This window comes from Lontra canadensis, unplaced genomic scaffold, assembly GCF_010015895.1.
Source record: "Lontra canadensis isolate GAN:19392208 unplaced genomic scaffold, GSC_riverotter_1.0 scaffold52, whole genome shotgun sequence".
Taxonomy (NCBI): Eukaryota; Metazoa; Chordata; class Mammalia; order Carnivora; family Mustelidae; genus Lontra; species Lontra canadensis.
The window spans coordinates 8,459,756-8,479,947 of record NW_022631046.1 but is presented as its reverse complement, the minus strand read 5'-3'; the positions used below and the strand labels follow the sequence as shown (position 1 = coordinate 8,479,947).

Sequence of the window (20,192 nt, the reverse complement as noted above, 5' to 3'; positions counted from 1 at the left end):
TTTTTGCTTTCCACACAATGGTTCCTAGCACCGTTCCTTGCTTGATAAAGAGATTTGGAAAAAACTGGGCTGCTGACCCTGCTTAAAAAGAAGCTATGATCTGAGAATTACAGAGCAGCATTTCAGTTTAACCTACTTAAAAAGAAACAGTGGCTTTATTTTAACACAGCCTTCATCAGATACACCCCAATACCAGAGAAACGGCCAGCATGCATGCAGATGCCCTTTTGACCGTCGGCATTTGCTGAACCTGCATAGCCATGGGAGTGGGCGCCAGAAACTGCTAAGTACCAGTAAGTTTGAGGTTCTCCTCCCTAAGAAAAAAGCCCTATACACCATCACCTCCAAGAAAAAATATTTATTCTGTGTGCCTCTCCAATAAACTTTATATATGGTCACAGACTCTACCGCTTCCAAGAATTCCGAATCTCTTTCACAACACTGCCCGGACTACATGTGTATGGGACATTTAATGGGGATTTTTTTTTCCTTTACAAGAAAAAAATGTCCACACACCAGTCGTGGTCAGTAAGCCAGGCACGATTTTAAGGCTTGTTTTCAAGACCACTGCGCGAGTTTGAAGGCGCTTGTGTGGAGGCTATGAAGGTAAAGAAAGGGGGTGGGGGACAGATGGGGCTTCCGGGAACCCACAGAAAGTACAATCGGCCAGCGACCCGACCCCACTCCTTTGAGCAGCCCTCGGTGAAGTCCAGGAGGTGGCAGGTGAGGGGTAGGGTGTACACGTTGGGCCGCCAACGCCCATTTGGAACTTTTTATTCCCTGCCTCGCCAGCTGAATCCTGTTGTGTTATGAACAGGAAAAACTATGAGGGATTTTCGGGGCAATCTGACAATCTAAAAAGTGGGTGTTGGGGATGATTTCAGAGTGGACCGAAGGGGGAGCGGTCCCCACCCCCGCGCCATCCCTACCGCCACCCCAACCCGGGCCCGGCTCGGAAATGCGGCGAACAAGTTGCGGGGGGGGGGGGTGCCAGCGGGGGAGCCACGCAGGGCCCAGGCCGCAGACGCCACGGTGCGGGCCTTCGTGAAAAAATGGATACGGGGTTGCTGGTTTCCTGTTACTTACGTCTGCAAACACGTATATTTAAAAAAAAAAAGAGAGAGAGAAAGAAAGAAACCGCAACCGGAATCCAGACTGCTAGGTAACCTGTACCATAACCACCATCTTTGTTGAAGGCGAAAGCCCTCAACAGGAAGTGTTGTCGCCATCTTTATTGGGGGCAAAACACCGGAAGTGCTGTAGCCATCTTTATGGGAGGAGAGGAAGCCCAGTGTCGAACTGAAGCCTTTTCCGCCATGTTTGCTGTGGGTAAACGATATACTGGCCTAGAGATGGAAAATAGTAGCATCACTTAGGGGGTTATCTAAGGAAAGAAGTATCTTAACACAGGAACTCCGCCACAGCCTTGCACACAACTGACATAATAGATAGTCAGGTCTCAAAAGTCACCTTATCAGAGAAGCCTTCCACAAGCACCCTATTTAAAACTGAAACATTCATCTCCTGCGCTCCCCATCCCTTTACCAACTTTGTTTTTACCTGTAGCACGTAACACCATCTTATTAAAACTTTTACTGAATTATCTGCCATCTGCTTCCGTCAGCTAACAGGCAGGGTCGTTTATATCATTTTATATCACAGAGTTTCTACCAACAAAGTGATTACAAGTCCCTAAGTCAGGATTCAGTGGCAGCAACCAGCTAACTACTCTAGAAAGAAAAGGATTTGTCATGAGGAATTGAGGACATTCACAACCCTTATAAAGCCTGGAAGAGGCCTGGGCATCTGAGAATTGCTCCCTACACACCACCACCTAACTGACCACAATCGGCAAAGCCGAGTTGGGAAGCCACCACTCCACAGTCCCTACCTCTTCTCGACACTGACAGATCAAGTGACCGGACATTGAAACACTGCTGCAGAAAAACCAAGGTCTCCACAGCTGTATTTGCTAGCAGCATTAAAACAGCACCTCAAATCTTACTCTGATGTATGCAATTGGTGAAACCTATTTCGTAGACCATGTGCAGCAAGGGTGTCTGGGGCATGTAGTTTGCAGTTTTCCAGCTTCCACAGTACAGAAAGACATTCTAAAAAGAGAACAGCTGTTACTGGGGAGTGACCTGCTGAGTTCACATTTTTCATTTGGAAGGCAAAACAAATGCATGACCCAAATATAGAGACATAACAGAATATCAGAAGGAGGGTCATTCCTGAATTCCTTTATGAAATAAGGCAATCAATAAACACATTCATTGATTCACTTTTAAATCAATTGGGTGATATCTGCAGAAAGTCATACACCTCATAAAAATTGGTTGATGGTAACGGGAAAAATATCTCAAATATCATTATTTCTGTAAAGGTTTTCTTAACCAACACCTCTAGTGGAGGATGAAAGTCTTTGTAAGCAAATCAATGGAAAGCAATTCTAAACCTCACTCCTCAAAACCTAATTTTTGTGACCAATGTGTTACTACACCAATATACCATTTTATTATGCCAATAGAGACAATTTTTTTTACATGGGTGGCAAGTATTATTACTATTAGCATTTTATTTTTTTAATGATTTTATTCATTTGACAGAGAGAGTACACAAGCAAGGGGAGTGGCAGGCAGAGGGTGAGGGAGAAGCGGGCTCCCCACTGAGCAGGGAGCCCAATGTGGGGCTTGATCCCTGGACCCTGGGATCATGACCCAAGCCCAAAGGCAGAAGCTTAACAGACTGAGTCACCCAGGCCCCTATTATTAGCATTTTACATATGTGAAGACTGTGGAATCAAAGTGGACAAATGTCTTAGCCAAAATTTCACAGCTAATATATATAGCAAAACCTGAATTCTAACCAGGTCCTTCCAATTTCATGCCCTTTCCAATACACAGTTTACCACACAGCCATGTGTGGTGAAGAGTCTGTTGTTGTTTTTAAGATTATTTATTTATTTATTTGACAGAGAGAGAGGTCACAAGTAGGCAGAGAGGCAGGCAGAGAAAGTGGGGGGGGGGAGCAGGCTCCCTGCTGAGCAGAGAACCTGACGTGGGCCTTGATCCCAGGACCCTGAGATCATGACCTGAGCTGAAGGCAGAGGCTTTAACCCACTGAGCCACCTGGGCACCCAAGAGTCTGTTGTTCTAATGACAGTCAAAACATTGGCAAATCATTCTGTTGCCACCTCCCACTTGATACTCCTGAGTTCCTAGTACTCTCTTCCCTCTCTTCCTCTTTTTTCTTTTTTCTCCTCTGGAACTGCTTTCCTTTCCTGGGCAAGATTTATCATTTGTATGTGGACAGGTATTAGCAACATTCTCTGCCTTCATCTAGATAAAGTGCAGACCTCTTGCGATCCTAGCAATAGCTGAGATTACAGACTTTTGGGTGTTATTTTTCCAGCTATAAACTTTGGTAATTTTCAAACATTTACCGAAGTTGAAATATATGGCACAAAGCACATCCATATAAAACTACCTAGCTTAAAACACTTCCTAATGACTTGTCCTATTTGCAAATGCTTGAGATCTTCTGGGAACTAGAAGGAGACATTGATGATGTCCAAGGAAGGTGGGGGGAACCAACAGTGAGTTTCATGAGAGTTCACAGAAGAGAAGAAAGGAGCGTAAGAGGCAGCAAGAGAAGAGTTAGTGCAGGAGCAGAGGGGCATGGAGTCCAGATGGGGAGCAACTTAAGAGGCTGGTTATTAAGGATCTGACTTAAATCCATAAGGTGAAGCCCCAATCGTTAAATTCCTCTTCCAATGGCAAATTTAGATGAGTGTTTATGGTGTCCCTAAGCGACTAGCCACCTGGCCACAGTCAGCTCACTGCAGGATCACCGTCCCACATTACCATACAATGATACTTCGGAGCAGCTCAACAAATTTTTAGCTTCACTCATAAATGTCTAAAGCCAGGGGCCTGAAAAGTCGAGCACAGATCAGAATCACTATCACAGATGACTACGCCTCCACTGTGTTTCTTTCCTCTCTGTAGGCTGGAAATGTGCCCCCACAGAGGATTAAGCACCTGTTACCCAGTGGTAACAAATCTATTTTCAGGAAGGACAGATATTTTCCTTTTTCTGTTTCCCCTATGGTGTTTACTTGTGTCAAGTTGTATACCCATTGTTAGGTTGCAAAATAGAGAGCCAAAGAGAACAAATGTACTATTTTTCTGTCTTTCAGTTTGGTCTTTAGTTCTGCAAACTTGAAAACAAAAATCAAAGGAGTCAGACATTTTCCGTTCTTCCTGTTTCATGAATGTGGAAATTAAGCCACAGGAAAAAAACAGATTCTTTTCAAGCATACTTGAAACAGTTACAGAAATAGATCATGAATTAAGTTACAAAGAAATGTCGATAAATTCCAAAAATCAACAGACTACAAACTATATTCTCCACCATTTCACAGTAAAATTAGAAATTTTAACAAAAAGATAGTTTCAGTAATTCCCATAAGCTTAGAAACTAAATAAAATAACTCTTAAGGGGTGCCCGGGTGGCTCAATCGGTTAAGTGTCTGCCTTCGGCTCAGGTCATGATCCTCGGGTGGGTGGGCGTCAGGCTCCCTGCTCAGCAGGGCATCGGCCTCTTCCTCTGCCCCTCCCCTGCTTGTGCTCTCTCTCTCTCTCTCTCTCTCTGTCAAATAAATAAAAAAATAAAATCTTTTTTTAAGTAAAGAATAACTCTTAAATTCTTGATTTAAAAAAAGTTACACAATTCTATTGGTACAGCCATATGGAAAACAGTATGGAGATTCATTAAAAAAAATTAAAAGTAGATCTGTCATATGATTCAGGAATCCCATTTCTGAGTATAGGTCCAAAGGAAATTAAATCAGTATCCAAAACCAATATCTGAGCTCCCATATTCATTGCAGAATTATACACAAAAGTCAAGATATGGAATCAACAAAAGTGTCCACTGGTAGATGAATGGATAAAAAAAAAGAGCTTATACGTATATGTGCATATGTAATTCTGAATATACATCAATTTGGCTCTTAAGAAAATCAGACCTGTTAGAACAATCACAACACAAAACTCTGAAAACGCCGAATGCTGATAAAGACATTTAACAACAAGAGCTCTCATTCATTGCTACGATGGTAGAGCTATTTTGAGAGATAGTTTGGCAGTTTTTTACTAAACATAATATACCCTTATCCTATGAACCAGCAATTGTCTTCCTTGGCGTTTACTCAAAGGCGTCAAAAACATGTTCACACAAAAACCTGACACAAATGTTTATAGCAGCTTTGTTCATAATTGCCTAATTTGAAAGCAACTACAATGTCTTTCAGTAAGTGAATGGATATTTATACTGTCATACATATAGACAGTGGAATACTATTCATCCCTGAAAAAAGAAATGAGCTATAAGACATGAAAAGACATGGGGGAAACTTAAATGCATATTACTAAGAGAAAGAAGCCAATCAGAAAAAACTACACTGTATGTCCCAACTATATGACATTCTAGGAAAGGCAAAACTAGGGAGACAATAAAAAGCTCGGTAGTTGCCATGAGACTGGGAGGAGAGTATGAATAAGGAGTCACAGAGGATTTTTAGGGCAGTAAAAATACTCTGTGTGATGTCATAATGGTGGATACATGTCATTATATATTCGTCCAAACCCAAAGAATGTAGAACAGCGAGCATGAACCCGAAAGTAAATTACAAACTTTGGGTGATTATGATGTGTCAATATAGGGTCATCAATTGTAACAAATATTACATTATCCTCTGCTAGAGGATGTTGCTAATGAGGAAGTCTGTATACGTGTGGGGCAGGGCATATATGGCAAATCTCTATACCTTCTCTTCAATTTTGCTGTGAACCTTAAACTGCTCTAAAAAAAAATAGTCTTAGAGGGAGAGAGAGAGAGAGAGACAGAGAGAGAGAAGGAAATCTTGTTATACACTACAACATGGATGAACACAGAGGGTATTACGCTAAGCGAAGCAAGCCAAATACAGAAAGACAAATACTGCATAATCGCACTTAACATGTGAAATCTGAAAAAGTAAAACTCACAGAAGCAGAAAGTATAACGATGGTTGTCAGGGGTTGGGGGTGGGGAAAATGGGGAAATGTTGGCCAAAGGCTACAAAGTTTGAGCTATGCAGGATGGGTAAGTTCTGGGTCTCTAATGTAGAGTATGGTCGCTATCATTAATAGCATGTTGCATCCTTGAAATCTGCTAAAAGAGTAGATCTTAAATGTTCTCACCTCACATAAAAAAATGATAGCTATGTTAAGGATAGCCATGTTAATAAGCTTGACTGTGGAAAACAATTTGTAATGTATATGTATATCAAAAACTCACATGTACTGGCATAAATGTAAACAACTTTTATTCTTGAATTATATCTCAGTAAAGCTGGGTACAAAAAGTCACACACTTCTGACCACTAGAGTATAGAAAGGGGAAAAAAAAAAAAAAAAAGCTTTATAGGAGAGAAATCCAGCAGACACCACCTGGGCCAAATGATTGATGTTAACATCACCAGAAATAAATCATATTGACATCATGTGCCCAGATATGATGTGACCAGAAGGGCTATCTGTGCTATCCTTCCCCAAAATTCTTAATCCCAGTCTTTTCATGAGGAAAAATCAGACGAACCCAAATTGAGAGACCTTCCACAAAATATCTGACAATTTTTATTAAAAAGTGTCCAAGTCATGAAACGGTCACAAACCTGAGAAGACTAAGGAGATCTGACAACTAAAGGAAAGGACAAAGAAAGGAATAGAAGAGAGGAGGAAAGAAGTTGAAGAGGAAGATGGCAAAGGATATGCCCATGTCAGGTAGCTATGAAGACTTCTGGACCTGAATCCTTATTCCCCATTTCACATTTGCTGTTTTCTGAGCATGCAGTAGGAGTCTCACGTAGCTTTTCTTCCCCGTACTCTCCCATTCCCCAAAAGACTTAGGGACAGAATTTGTTAAAGGAAATACAGGCCTCTATCTCTGTAACTGTAAATCCTAAAACTATATTTGGAATGTGCAGCCATGAATATTCCCTCTTTCTGTATAACTCCTGATAAAGGGATTATGCTGTAAACAATATTACCTGAATCATGTGTGCTAATTAATTTTTCTCTGCTAAGTTATGAATTCTAATGATTCCTTAAGTTCTCTAATATTTTGTTTTGCTCTCAGGTCACTTATTGCTTATTGTAAAAATTCTGGGAGAGTTTGTAAAAACCCGAGTGATAAATCTTTTAAAATGGTGGAGAACATAGTTTGTAGTCTGTTGATTTTTGGAATTTATCGACATTTCTTTGTAACTTAATTCATGATCTATTTCTGTAACTGTTTCAAGTATGCTTGAAAAGAATCTGTTTTTTTCCTGTGGCTTAATTTCCACATTCATGAAACAGGAAGAACAGAAAATGTCTGACTCCTTTGATTTTTGTTTTCAAGTTTGCAGAACTAAAGACCAAACTGAAAGACAGAAAAATAGTACATTTGTTCTCTTTGGCTCGGTGGGTTAAATCTTCTGCCTTCGACTACTGGGTATTTACCCCAAAGATACAGATGTACTGAAAAGAAGGGCCATCTGTACCCCAATGTTTATAGCAGCAATGGCCACGGTCGCCAAACTGTGGAAAGAACCAAGATGCCCTTCAATGGACGAATGGATAAGGAAGATATGGTCCATATACACTATGGAGTATTATGCCTCCATCAGAAAGGATGAATACCCAACTTTTGTAGCAACATAGACGGGACTGGAAGAGATTATGTTGAGCGAAATAAATCAAGCAGAGAGAGTCGAGTATCATATGGTTTCACTTATTTGTGGAGCATAACAAATAACATGGAGGACATAGGGAGATGGAGAGGAGATGGGAGTTGAGAGAAATTGGAAGGGGAGATGAACCATGAGAGACTATGGACTCTGAAAAACAATCTGAGGGTTTTGAAGGGGCGGGGGGTGGGAGGTTGGGGGAGCCAGGTGGAGGGTATTAAGGAGGGCACATATTGCATGGAGCACTGGGTGTGGTGCAAAAATAATGAACTCTGTTATGCTGAAAATTAAAAAAAAAAAAAAAGCTTCTGCCTTCGGCTCAGGTCATGATCCCAGGGTCCTGGGATGGAGCCCCACATTGGGCTCTCTGCTCAGTGGGGAGCCTGCTTCCTCCTCTCTCTCTGCCTGTCTCTCTGCCTACTTGTGATCTCTGTCTGTCAAATAAATAATATCTTAAAAATAAAATATAATATAAATAAGCACATCTTTAAAAGAGCCACATGCATTATTATGCAAATTATCATGATCTGACATAATATCCCAACAATATTTCTGGATGTTTAAAGTATTATAACACTTTAGTGATTGATAGTACTAGAATTATTACAATTTATTCATAATTTGACAAGTTTTTATTGAACATTTACTGTGTTATGGTCAGCTAGGGCTAACATTCTGAAAGAGATAGAGTCTGTCTTCACAGAGACTGGAGTCTAGAGGAGACAAACATAAACAAGGAAATAAAAAATAATAATTATGATACAATGCAATTACAATTACAATGAAGGAGGCGTGCTTTGAAAAGAAAAACTAGTCAGGGGGATAAGGGAGAGGAGTTGATTTCAACTGAGTTTCCAGAGAGCCTCTTTAAGGAGGCGAACTCCCCTATTTTAATTCAAAAAGCTTGCAGTAGTTGTAAAGCTGTACTAGATACACTTAAAAGATGGATAAGAAGCCAGTAAAGAATTTAAGATATTAGGACACCTAAAGATATTAGGGCATGCTAAAATAAGCTTTCAGTTCCATGGTATTCACAATAAAAAGAGAAAATCATTTGTAGTGTTTAGTTCCCATCTCAGAAAATACACTGAGTCATCTAAAAAGGCTAACATTTCTCCAATTCTGGTTTCAAGCAGGAATTTATCATGTGATTCTATATATAAGGAACGTTAGATCAATTAATCCCATGATTTTCCTGTTATTTTGTATAAGATACTAAAAAGTTCAAATGTACCTTCCTAGTATTAACCCAACAGAAAGCAGAAGATAGTACAATCTAGGTCTGACTTTCTGGTGGTGTAACTAAATGCAGTGACTTACAGAAGCCAGAAATGAATGCCCTTGAGATTGTCAAGTACTAGCTAACAACGGAACCTCAGTTTTCGGAATGGCAAAACTTAATAGCTAAGTTCCCTGCTGAGTATCTATTGGGCTCACATTATGTACTGTTGATTGAAGAGAAATCCATGCACTTTGGATAGCAGACGTAAGGGATTAACTCAACGTTCATAACCAACATTCTATTTTTGTTCAAGGAAAGTGACATAGAAGCAAGCTATGCTGGCAGTCGGGAAAAGGGTCAAGATGTTGCTCAAGGAACAACACTGAAACCACACATTTGAAGCTGTTTAAGCACATAGCCAAGCATTTGGCTGAGGCGAGAGATTTTGACATCATCCTATTTTGACCTTACCTCCCCCCAAAAAATCCCTATTTCCATTACCAATTGCCCACATTGACAAAAATAAATAAATAAATAAATAAATAAATAAATAAATAAATAAAGTGGAACTTCCTGAGTGTTTGCTTCCAAGCAGAACTTCATCATTGTCATGGTTCTGCCAGGATGATTGATCAGTGAATGTACCAAGTACTTGAACGAACTAAGCTTTTATCTGGGCTTATTTAATAAAGCCCATTTAAAAATTAGACAATGACTACTAAATATAATGATTTTTGTTTCCCCATAATTGATCCCAGGCTGTTCTTTCTGAAAACAATCCACCAAAACATTCAGCTGCATCTTAATAAAGCAGATATGACCATTAGCCCTGAAGAGGTGCTTCCCTTCCGTTGTCCCATTTGCACTAAGTGGGCGTACATCCAAGCCATCCACCGGCTATACAGGAAGCACAGAATTTCGAACAAATAGTGGATATTAATATGGAAGCATTAGAACTGTTCTTCAGGGAGACCGTGTCAGATTTAATAGGGAAAAGAAATCAGCCATTAAAAGTGCTGATGGATTCTTTATGTCTTTTCTCCCCAGATAATGAGATGCGAATCCTGGGGCACTTGGAGCACCAGTCAGCTACAGGTAGGAGATGGGACTGAAAGAAGTTTCTCGCTGCCCACGGAAGCCCTCCTTTTGACCAGAAGTAGGAGGGAGGGGAAAAGACAAAATGGTTTTAAACTGTGGTCTACTTCACCAAATTCATTTTGGCCCACATAGATTTCCTAATGGTCAACGGTTTAAGAACATCAGATATGCAGAAAGAAAAGGAAACACTCCTTCCTTGTGACTTTGAGAGGTTTGTTCTCTTCAGTGGCAGCTCTGGACTGTCTTCTCTTGGGAACGGAGAATTGATTTTCCATTTTTGTGGTCTCTACTCAAATCATCTAGCACTATGAACACATCATGTGTTCAGGAAATATTTTGGCCAACATGACTGGTTCTTTTGATTTCATTTTATACATAGTACCTAATAGGGTGCCTGGCAGTGGGCACTCAAAAATATGCGTCAAATGAATGCATATAAGACCAGTGAATTACAACCAGTCTTCTTTTTGGTCTCCATTTATATACACTAAAAAATCTAAGAAGGTCAAAGATTCCTTTTAGTTCATTTTTCTGTGGATAATTCTATAAGAGTTATATGTTATTACTCTAAAGTTTTGTTATGGGGCACCAGGGTGGCTCAGTCGGTTGAGCATCTGTCTTTGGCTCAGGTCATGATCCCAGGGTCCTAGGATGGAGCCTCACAAGGGGTTCCCTCCTCCCAGGGGAGTCTGCTTCTCTCTCTGCCTGATGCTCCCCGCTCGTTGTGCTCTATCAAATAAATAAAATCTTTTTTAAAAAATAAAAATAAAGTTTTGTTATAAGTCCTAAGTACCTGACATTTTAAGAATACTCCTACAACCTCTTCTCTTAACTATACTTTTTCCCTAAGTACTCTTATCCAGCTCACTCCATTAAATATTATCTAAAGGCAAAATAAAATAGCTCCCAAATGTTTAACTTTGGTGTCATGTACCCAGCTGTCTACTTGAAAACTCCACTCAGAGTTCAACAGGCAACTCAGTCTTTCCACATCCAGACATCTGATTCTTCTTACGCCAGTCCCATCCTCCCCAACTTGCTCCAGGTCTGCAGATGGTACCACTACCCCAACAAGCCAAAGGCCGTAAGAGTCATCCTGATTCCTCTCTTTCCCTTATATCTTCCGTCCAACCCATCAGTGAATTCTGTTGATTCTCTTGCCATATCTAACCCAATCACGTCTCTCTCCATCCTAACCACTTCTACCCTCATCTAATCACTATCATATCTTCCTCAGACTCTAGAAAATTGCTCCATCTTGTTATTCAGATGTCATCTTAAACGTCACCTCTCAAGAGAGGCTGTCCCTGAACACTTGATCTAAAGCTTCCTCAGACTCTATCACAACACCTGGTTTCATTGTTTTTCTCAGCATTTATCACCATCGGTTAATTTTCTTGTTTGTTGTCTGTTTACTACTTCTTACTTGTTTCTTTTCCTTTCTGTCTCTCCCCACTAACATGCATATCCATAAGAACAGGGACCTTTGCTGTCTTGTTTGCTGCTGTGCTTCCAATGTCTAGAAGAAAATCTGATGCATCATAAGTGCTTAATAAATAGTCCTTTTTCTTTTAAGTAGGCTCCATGCCCAACGTGGGGCTCAAACTCATGACCCTGACATTAAGAATCACACATTCTACCCACTGAGCCCACCAGGTGTCCCTAAATAGTTCCTGAATGAAGAAGTCAGTGAATCAATTAGCCAATTAAGACACAACCGTACATGAAGAATAAGCCAAATGCAAAACAACGCAGGTTCTTATATAAAATAACATATTCACCAAGACCAATTTGAATGAGCCAATTTCCTTCCACAGCGCTAAACCTAACTTTTTAAACTAATAATTATTGAAGGTTTACTTCCTCCCAGGAACTGTGGCCATTCTTTACATGTATCATCTTATTTAGCTTTTTTCAATCCTTGCACAGTCTTTTTATTTTTAATTTAAGATTTTATTTGTTTATTTGACAGAGATCACAAGGAGGCAGAGAGGCAGGCAGGGGTGTGGGGGGGTGCGGGGAGCAGGATCCCCGCTGAGCAGAGAGCCCCATATGGGACTCCATCCCAGAATCCTGAGATCATGACCCAAGCCGAAGGCAGAGGCTTAACACACTGAGCCACCCAGGCGCCCCAATCCTTGCACAGTCTTAAGAAGTAGGTACAACCAGCTAAGTGGCAAAGCTAGGATTCAAATAACAGTCAGTCTGATACCAAAGTTTTAAGTACTAATTACTGCCCTAGTGATATTGTGCTCCCTTCAGATTGGCCAGGTTCCCTGGAAATACTCACCCAACGGAGGCAGCTTAGCTTCCATTTAGAGCTCATAGATCATTCCTGGAAGGTTGCAGTTCACTGAGACAGCACATGGAGCTCAAGATTTGGCTTCCCAAAAGCATTCTTCCCCCAAGGACCAACCTTCAAGGATTACATTATCTAAAACAGCATTTACCAGAGTCAGTTCATTATCAAATGTGTGACCTTCTCCTGAACCTACAGCAATGATCATTGCGTGCTTTCTAAGATTCAGTTGTCCAAAGAGAAACATTCTTTTGCGGTACAGAAGGATTGTGTTCTCATAAAAGTCAAGTGAGCTATTGGGTAGTCTATCTCTTTGAAAAAAAAAAAAACAAAAAAAAACACATGAGCTCTTTCACAGAATGTGCGGTCTTATCCCATCACAGAATTCTGGATGTGGAAAGGAACTAAGACATGGTTCTGATTTCAAAAGTATGACAGGGGGTGCCTGGGTGGCTCAGTGGGTTAGGGCCTCTGCCTTCGGCTCAGGTCATGATCCTGGGGTCCGGGGATCGAGCTCCGCATCGGGCTCTCTGCTCGGTGGGGAGCCTGCTTCCCCCCTCTCTCTGCCTGCCTCTCTGCCTACTTGTGATCTCTGTCTGTCAAATAAATAAATAAAATCTTAAAAAAAAAAAAAAAGTATATTGGGGGCCCAGGAGGAACAAGTGATTTGGGGTTGCAGGGCTAGTAGCTGATGGAATGAAATTACATCATTTAACAAATTTAATTCTCAATATGAAACTGAGCAATGGCCTTGTCAGTCGTTTTGGCTGAGTTAATGCCCATTATTTCAAACTTTCAAAATGTTGCCAAGTTTATGATATTGATGTGCATGTATTTTGTTCTAGACTTCGTATCTTATTTGAAACTTCTCAGGTACCAGTCTCTGGGGTTATAAGCAACAGACATCATTTCACCTTACTATCTCTGATGGGGGAAAAAAAACAAAAACAAAAAAACTACTATATATTCTTGATAAATGATCTCTTCCAAAACTGATTGTTCATAGATACAACAGGTGAGAGGTGTTTATAAATGGCTCCAGTTTCAACAGAAAGTAAGTGCAGGCTATCTGGAAAAATCTCTTCCATGACACATGCATTTTTTTTTCCTCTATTGTTACTTTCTGAATTAATTTCTTCCCCAGTTCAAATGGTGCCCCAGTTGTTCCAGCGGATCTAAACTGAATTTAGCCCCTTACTATCTACTTTGATGTGTCTCACCCAGTAATCTCAATCCTCTAGGCCTCTGGTTATCAAATTTTAATGGGCACCAGAATCACCAAGAAGGCTACTGATGGGGTTCGGGGGGCGGGGGAAGCACTGGGCCCTGCTGCCTGGGTTTCTGATTCAGAGGGCCCAGGTTGGGGCTCAGGAATTTGCATTTCTAATAACTTCCAGGTGAGGCTTTCTGGAGACCCTTGTTAAATTATTCCAATAAACATTTTTACATAAATATTACCTGGAATTGCAATTACTTGAGGGGCACCTGGGACCAGTTAAGCATCTGCCTTTGGCTCAGGTCATGATCTCAGGGTCCTGGGAGGAGCCTGCTTCTCCCTCCCCCTCGGATCCTCCCCCTGCTTGTGTGTGTGCTCTCTCTCAAATAAATAAATAAAATCTTCCAAAAAATTGAGATGGATTTTTATATTCCTGGATTAAACCTAGAACACAGATCCATATCTTCCACAAAAACAAATATGCAAAACCTTGTTGAACTCCTTCATTTAGCAACAGAAAATGGGAGCTGTTGTCAGAGGCTCTGTGAAAATTAGTTATCAACTGCTGATTAGTGCTCTGAAGAATGATGATGATGAGTGTTATTGCTGCAGGTTAGATCCTATTAAACACTTTCCATTTCATAATTCTTCATCAGACCAAACACAAAAGAATTTTCACTCCCGTGCAGGCCAGACCTAGTTCTGTTGCTTAGCAATGGGCTTCACGTCCAGTCACAGCATTGTGTTTTCCTCTTCAAAAAGGGAAAGCGTGCCACAGGTACTTCTTACCTCTACCAGAGCACTCCCACAAAGAAGGATTAATAATCATTTTGTATTTAACCTAGCAGCCTAAAAATTCTCAAGTTGAGAAGCTTCCTTTTAGGATGTTTAAATGCACTTTGCTCTTTCTTCAAAGTGAAGCTCTCTGATTCACAATCACTGAATTAACTTCCGGAGAGATTTATCTTTCCGACAAAGAGCAGTCTGCTAATACACATTGTAGAGGGCCTTGTCCATGTTCATCTGTGAGCTGAGCAAGTGGGAGATTCAAAAGACACATAAAAGGATATCTGTGGACACGTTCTGGAAAGGAGCATCTCTGCATATTACGAAGACGGTGTTTCCTTCATGAAATTCATGATGCAGAAGAAAGAGATGATTAGTTTGGAAGAAACAGTAGCGAACTATATAAGACAGTACGCAATTAGCTACTAAATTATGAGGCACTCTAGCAGAAGCCTTTTAAGGACTCAGAGAGAGTAGAGACTAATAGGAAGAGCTCGCATTTATGGAGTGCTTCCTATATGCTGGGCACTTCAAAAGCATTATCTCTTTTAACGATTACAACAGTCCTGTGAAGTCAGAACGATGATTATCCTCATTTTCAAATGAGGACACTAAGGTTAATTTGCTCCGAGTAAACAAACCCAGGTCTGGGTTAAGTAGAGTACAGCTTGGTGGAGTGTGGTAGATAGAAGCTCACCCATCATGCAGGCCTTTTCCCTAGCTTCTCTCTGTGTGATTCATAAATGCAGGACTTAATTCCTACGTCCTCAGGGGAAAGACCTGAGCTCTAATTCATGCCTGTAAACCACTGTAAATACCTATCCTTGCAGCCAAAACAAAGTCCTCTGGGACAACGGTAATAGAAGACGGATATCTTTTTACAGTGTCTTTGAACAATCAGCTCCATAGAGTGATGCATGATTTGCATAGAAGTAAGTACGTTGACCTATAAATGCATACCCCATGTTTTTGTAACAGCAGAATCCCATCAGCCTTCCAGATTTGAATTGTTCAACATCTCTGTCCAAACAACGTTTCTCTTTGATCCCATCAACAACTCCCCGGACCTATTATGATGAACTTTTTCCAACTTAACTTGAATTTTATCTCCAGCTATGTCTTAAAGTGCCGAACTCTCCAAATAATGGTGTACCCGTTCACCCCCAACACTCTGCCCCTATTTCCCTTAAACACTTAGAAAAACACGGAAGATAAGTCGTCATGTTTTGCAGAAAGCTTGGAAATGAAAAGTAAGAATGGCTGCATCCGGGCGCCTGGGGGGCTCAGTGGGTTAAAGCCTCTGCCTTCGGCTCAGGTCATGATCCCAGGGTCCTGGGATGGAGCCCCACGTCGGGCGCTCTGCTTGGCAGGGAGCCTGCTTCCTCCTCTCTCTCTGCCTGCCTCTCTGCCTGCTTGTGATCTCTGTCAAATTTAAAAAAAAAAAAAATCTTAAAAAAAAAAAAAAAAGAATGGCTGCATCCCATCTTGGCCAGACAGGTTGAGGGAGCTTCTCAGGGCAAACCTAAACTCCAGGCCCACTGCTTTGTCAATTAGTTTAAAATATCTCTGAAAATTCTGTAGAAAGTAGAGATATAAGAGCATAAATGGTTAATATTTAAGCTACTACTGAGCCCTGCTTTGGAAATAAAGAATCTTGATTCCAGAACTGTTGCTGTCCAAGTTCTGACGCTTTCAGAGTCTATAAAACACAAGGGACAAGAATGAAGAAATCTGACAGTGTCCAGTGCTGTCTGGGATACACTGAAATGAAAAATCTCATACGCACCCCACGGATTTCTTCTACACAACAAGGAAATCATCAACAGAGTGAAAAGGCAGCCTGTGGAATGCGAGAAAATATTTGCAAACTATGTATTTTACAAAGGGTGAAATATCCAGAATATGTAAGGAACTCCTAAAACTCAACAACAAAATAAACAAATAGCTGAATTTAAAAAGGGGCAAAGGACAGGATGCTTGGGTGGCTCAGTGGTTAAGCCTCTGCCTTTGTTTGGCTCAGGTCATGATCCCAGGGTCCTAGGATAGAGGCTTGCATTGGGCTCCCTGCTCAATGGGGAGCCTGTTTCTCCCCTGTCTGCCACTCTTCCTGCTCGTGCTCTCTCTCTCTCTCTGACAAATAAATAAATAAAATCTTTTTAAAAAATGGGCAAGAGACTTGAACAGATGTTTCTGCAAAGACAATATACAAATGGCCAACAAGCATATGAAAAAATGCTCGAGGTCACAAAACCAAATGAGATATCATAGCCCACATTAGGATGGCATTAGGATGGCAGACATCAAAAAAATAGAAAACAACAAGTGCTGGCAAGGATGCAGAGAAATTGTCACCCCTGTGCACTGTTGGTGAGAATGTAAAATGGTTCAGCTGCTGTGGAAAACAGTAGGGAGATTCTTCAAAAAATTAAGAATAAAATCACCCTATGTTCCAGTAATCCCACTTTGGGGTATATATACGAAAGAACTGAAATCAGGATCTTGAAGAGATATGTTCACTGAGCTTTATTCACAATAGGAAAGAGGCAGAACAAACCCAAATGTCCAACAATGGATGAATAGATAACCAAAGGTGGTATTTACCTACGATATCATATTATTCAGCCTTTAAAAAGAAAGAAATTCTGTCATATACTGCAACATGATGAACTGTGAAGACATTATGCTAAGTGAAATAAGCCAGTTACAGAGGGACTCCACTTAAATGAGGTATGGACTGGCCAAATGCATAGAAATAGAAAACAGAATGTGGTTACTGGGAGGGGAACATGGGGAGCTGTTCAATGCATACAGAATTTCAGTTTTGCCAGATGAAAAGATGTTAGAGATCTGTCGTATGACATTGTACATAGAGTTAACGTTACTGTGCTGTACATTTAAAGAAGGTTACAATTTTGTGTTACACATTTTTTACAGTAGTCATTTTTAAAAACATGATCGGTGCAAGCAAAATGGATATTAGATTTCATTAAAATTTAAAATCCTTTAACGAGGGACAAGGATTTTCATTACATTAAAGTTGACATTAAAAAAAAAAGAGAAGAACACCTGGCGATTCACAGAACTGTACCCCTGGGGCTAAAAATACATTATATGTTTATAAAAAAATAAAAATAAATTTAAAAAAAGAAGAAGAAGAACAGGTGAAACTAACTATGATAAAAGAACTAATTCATGGAAACCCCATACTAACAGTGCCTGGCACACAGCAAGTCCCAGTAAATAATGACTGCGTTAGTTTGCGTTGTTCCTGCTCGCATAGCAGTTTATGTTCAAGCAACGGAACAATGTCCTAGGTTAGAACAACACTCTCTTGAAATGACAAAACTGTAGTCTAACTTTCTTTATAATGGTGTTTGAGGAGGGCCTGGGTGGCTCAGTTAGGGGTCTGCTTTCGGTTCAGGTCATGTTCTCAGGGTCCTGGGTTCGACCCCACGCATCAGGTTCCCTGCCCAGCGCAGAGTCTGCTTGTCCCTCTCCTCTCCCTCTGCCTCTGCCCCGCTCTGCCCTCGCTCAAGCTCTCTTTCAAATAAATAAATAAATAAATATGATTTATAAGATGGTGTTTGAAAACTCCATTTCTAGGCATCTAAACTAGGGAAGACTCTTTCAAGTGCAAATGAGATATGTATGTGAAAGTTTATTACATCACTGATACTGCCCCTCCCGGAAAAGTGGGAGACCGACCATTCTAGGTGTGCATAAATCTGAAATACATATGCTTACCTGAAGATGGCAAATTTGAGAAGAATACTATGATGTGCATTTTGAAAATACATGGAACAATTATTTATATATGTACTTACTTACCTATGCAGGAAGCATCCCAAAATATGCATGGTGATACCCAGCAATCTCAAGGTGGATATTACTTCTAACAAATAAGGATAGATAAGGAAAAAATAAAGGGATGAAGAACAGAACTTAAGCTGTAACTATTGCATTTTATTCCCTAAATTAAAACAAAAGCTTAAAACAAAGCTTACTCTATTACACTTGGGTTGTGGATACACAGAAGTCTGTTACAGTATTTTCTGTGTTTTGTGTATATTTAATGTGTTTCATAGTTTACAACATTAGAGTGTTAATATTAATTTCCACATGCATTTATATAATGAGGCTAAATTTCATTTTCCATAATTGCTAATGAAGTGTGAAATGGCTGCTCATAAAAATGAGGAAACAATGAGAAACAAGACGGAGGATCATAGGGGAAGAGAGGAAAAAATGAAACAAGACGAAACCAGAGAGGGAGACAAACCATAAGAGATTCTTAGTCTTAGGAGATAGACTGAGGGTTGCTGGAAGGGAGGGGGGTGGGGAATGGGGTAACTGGATGATGGACATTAAGGAGGGCACGTGATGTAATGATATTGTAATGAGCATGGATAGTATATATGACTGATGAATCACAGACCTGTATCCCTGAAACAAATAATACATTATATGTTAATTTTTTTAAATTTTTTAAAAAGAAAAAGAAATTAATACCAAAAAGGTATAGTCATGAAACAATACACCTGAGAAATCCAATTTATTTATCAAATCTGCCGAAGCCTAGATCTCAATCTGTCTCAGCTCAGGCTACCATAACATAAGTGTCTGCTTTCGGTTTAGGTCATGTTCTCAGGGTCCTGGGTTCGGCCCCGCATCTGGGGCCCCTGCCCAGCAGGGAGTCTACTTGTCTTGACTTGGGTGCCTTGAACAACAAACGTCAACAAACGTCAATTTCTCACATATCCGGAGGTTGAGAAGTCCAAGGTCAAGGTGCAGGCCAACTTGATTCCTAGTAAGAGCCTTCTTCCTGGTCACCTCTTCACTGTGTCCTCACGTGACAGAGACAGAGTTCTGGTGTCTCTTCAGTCTTCTTGTAAGGATACTAATCCCATTATGAAGGCCAATGTTCAAGACCTAAGTAAATTTCAATTATCTCCTAATTGGCCCCATCTCCAAATACCACCACCATGGAGTTGAGGGCTTCAACATACAAATTTGGGGATGGATGGCGGGGGGGTGGACATAAATATTAGTCCATAACGTCATTCCAAACATAACACTCCACCTGTGAACGTTATCAAAAAGTGAGCCGGCAGGGTGTGGACTCTGGGGGTTACCAACCATGCTCAGAGTTTCATGTCTGGGTGAGGCAGAGAGAGGAAGGCCAACAGTGGCAGAACTGTATGTTCTTTATTCCCCCTGGTAACACATTTCTAAGATCTCTTCCACACCTGAGTGCCAACGGATTTTAACACTTAACACTTACTGATTCACCTCATAATTCTCATCGGCTTGTCATTGATTGCTCTCATGTCTAGATGATGGAGAATTCTAGAATTTGGCTTTCAATTACAGAATTCACAATCAATTACACAGCCCCTCAATGGTCCACATCTCCTTCATGCAATATTTTAATTATTGGAAAATCCTGTAAAGAAGAAAATGTGATTTGATACATTCATTTCCTATGGTTTTAAAAAAAAGTCTGCCATAAGCATAAATTGTTAGCGTTAAATTCAGATAAATTAGTGTAAAAATCAATTTAATTGAATTGTCAATACTTACAAATCTAAATAACTCTTTCTACATGAAGGTTGTTATGTTAACATAACCAGGTTATGTTAAGGTTATGTTAACATAACCAGGTAGTGGTTTATTGATGGACCAAAGGGTGCAAAATTATTCATTATCCTGGAGATGATGTTGCTCATAACTGTGCTGATGGGCATCACTAACCACATTAAAAAAGGAGACCTGGTCATTTATTTAAGTCTCCATA

At 40.4% G+C, this 20,192-nt stretch overlaps 1 protein-coding gene across 1 annotated transcript in view; it reads right to left on the bottom strand.

The window, feature by feature from the left end:
• The window catches only part of CRADD (CASP2 and RIPK1 domain containing adaptor with death domain), a 177,349-nt gene extending 176,115 nt beyond the window's left edge, over nt 1–1,234 (bottom strand). The window contains exon 1 of the mRNA XM_032874227.1: nt 1,087–1,234. The gene's annotated coding sequence lies outside the window, so the exon portion shown is untranslated. The remainder of the gene's footprint in view (nt 1–1,086) is intronic.
• Nucleotides 1,235–20,192: the final 18,958 nt, after the last annotated feature.